We start from the raw sequence: 3,168 nt of genomic DNA, 5'->3' as shown, positions 1-3,168 counted from the left end.
GCAAAATTCTGGGAGAGGAATTCACATTTCAGCAGAACAATAACCTACAAGACAAGGCCAAAGCTACACTGGTTGCTTACCAAGAATATAGTGAATGTTCTTGAATGGCCAAGTTACAGTTTTGACTTAAATTTGCTTGAAAATCTATGGCAAGACTTGAACATTTCTGTCTGGCTATGATAACCAAAATCTTGACAGCTTGATGAATAGTGAAAATAATAATGGGCTAATAATGCACAATCCGGGTATGTAAAGCTCTTAAAGACTTACCCAAGAAGACTCAAATCAAATTTGTATTTGTCACATGCGCCAAATACAACAGCATTACAGTGAAATGCTTACAAGCCCTTAACCAACAACGCAGTATTAAGAAAAATAAGTGTTAAGAAAGTATTTACTAAAATAAACAGAAGTAAAAAAATAAATAGAAAAATAATAATTAACTAAAGATCAACAATAATATAACAGTAGCGAGGCTATATACAGGGGGTACCGATACAGAGTCAACGTGCGGGGGCACAGGTTAGTCGAGGTAGTTGAAGTAATATGTACATGTAGATAGAGGTAAAGTGACTATGCATAGATAATAAACAGAGAGTAGCAGCAGCGTAAAAATAGGAGTCTCATGGCTTGGGGGAATAAGCTGTTAAGAAGCCTTTTGGACCTTGGCGCTCCGGTACCGCTTGCCATGTGGTAGCAAAGAGAACAGTCTATGGCTAGGGTGGCTGGAGTCTTTGGCAATTTTTATGGTCTTCCTTTGACACTGCCTGGTATAGAGGTCCTGGATGGCAGGGAGCTTGGCCCAAGTGATGTACTGGGCCTTACACACTCCCCTCTTTAGTGCCTTGCGGTCGGAGGCCGAGTAGTTGCCATATCAGGCGGTGACACAAATAATCATCTCCTTTGTCTTGATCACATTGAGGGAGAGGTTGTTATCCCGGCACCACACTGCCAGGTCTCTGACCTCCTCGCTATAGGCTGTCTCATCGTTGTCGGTGATCAGGCCTACCGCTGTTGTGTCGTCGGCAAACTTAATGATGATGTTGGAGTCGTGCTTGGCCATGCAGTCATGGGTGAACATGGAGTACAGGAGGCGACTGAGCACGCACGTGTTGAGGATCAGCATGGCAGACGTGTTGCTAACCATACCACCTGGGGGCGGCCTGTCAGGAAGTCCAGGATCCAGTTGCAGAGGGAGGTGTTCAGTCCAAGGGTCCTTAGCTTAGTGATGAGCTTTGAGGGCACTGTGGTAATTGCTGCCTCCCTGACTCAACATGTATTACGCAACACCTATGTTTTAGTTATTTAAGTTCTCTCAATCCTCACCCAAAAAAGTGTTACAATTTAACATTACAGAGTATTTTGTGTATATTCTTGAACAAAAATTGCAATTAAATTCATTTTAATCCCACTTTGTAACAATAAAATGTGAAGAAATACAAGGGGTATGGATAATTTTGCCACACACCGTAGTTTCAGTGCTAATAATGAGTTCCTGTTCAAAAGAGTGCAGAGACAGTTGACAATGATAACGATTATTTATTCCACATAAGGAAACATGCACAGCTGAGGAACGTGCGTCCTGAGAGTATACTTTTTCATATCTCAAGAAAACATACTTAAGTATACTTTCAAAAAACTGCATTTAACTTAAATGTCCACAAATTATATTTAAAGTATAATTTCAAAAACATGTGCCGAAACTGTCATATTACCCAGCATTATTTTCTGCAGCTGAAGTTTGATTTCTAATATATTGTTCCTCATATTTAGCTTATTCAAATGTTTTGGTGTTAATTTTTTATGTGAATAATGTACTTATTAAATATGACAAATTATTGAATGTTAATTTATCATCGTAATGTGAACAATTTAAGTGTGAAATGTCACTGGTGCACAGTTGCCAAATACATTCATTGTAAATTGCTCCCCCAGCCACAACTGTCACACCCTGATCAGTTTTACCTGTCCTCGTTATTGTCTCCACCCAGTTTTGACCCTTGCCTGTTTCTGGACTTTGTACCCGCCTGACTGACCATTCTGCTTGCCTTGACCACGAGCCTGTCTGCCACGTTGTACCTCCTGGACTCTGATCTGGTTTTGACCTTTCTGCCTGTCAACGACCATTCTCTTGCCTACCCCTTTGGATTAATAAACATTGTAAGACTCCAACCATCTGCCTTCTGTGTCTGCATTTGGGTCTCGCCTTGTGCCTTGATAACAACTGCTTTGTAAATAGCATGTTAACATTAGCCTAGAAGATGCCTTGGCCAATCAAGTTTATTTGTAAAAGTATACTTGAAACACATTATAAATACACTTTATTTGTAATGAAATAACAATGAAACATTCAATACCGCTTTGCAAATGAGAGTTTCTATTAGACACATTCAGGTATGTTTATACCCCTTTTGTTTTCAACAGAATTGGCGCAATGAATCATACGTAAACACAGTTCACTTTCATAGCAGCCACATACAAACAGCATGGTCCCTTTGATCGTTGTATAATTCCTTATCGCCTCTACCCGCTCTCCTCCTCTCACCTTCTATCTTTACTTGGGGACTTCAGCTGTCTGTGACCAGGCGAAAAAACCTTTGAAGCCAAAATTTCATATAACTGCTATCCACTACATATTCATAATTAACATAGGTACTACAACTAATGCGTTAGTAAACCCGCTACAATCATGCAGTACAGAGTACAGTCAACAAGCAGTTTATCAGTTACACCAGCGGGCCCCAGTCGCAAAAAATTATAAAACCAAAAGCTTACCTTGACTAGGAAAAGTTCCAGTGTTGGATAGTCATAGCCACCAAGCTAACATAGCATCCCTTTCTGTTTGAGCCAGGTCATTGCGTAGGCTAAACTAGCGAGCTGCATTGGCTAGCTAAGTAAGTGAAACACAAATACAACTAAATATAGATAGGTCTCTCTCTCACTTGCTTCCCCTTCATTTTTGAAGAAATTAATTTAGTTAAAACATGTTCAACTATTGTCTTTCTCTCTCTTTGAGTCAACTACTCACCACATTTCATGCACTGCAGTGCTAGCTAGCTGTAGCTTATGAGTTCAGTATTAGATTAATTATCTGATCCTTTGATTGAGTAACAGGTCAGTCCATGCTGCAAGAGCTCAGTTAGGTTGGAGGAGGCCTCTGGAAGTTGT

Source organism: Oncorhynchus tshawytscha, linkage group LG06 (genome assembly GCF_018296145.1).
Source record: "Oncorhynchus tshawytscha isolate Ot180627B linkage group LG06, Otsh_v2.0, whole genome shotgun sequence".
Classification (NCBI taxonomy): Eukaryota; Metazoa; Chordata; class Actinopteri; order Salmoniformes; family Salmonidae; genus Oncorhynchus; species Oncorhynchus tshawytscha.
This window is presented reverse-complemented; position numbering follows the sequence as displayed.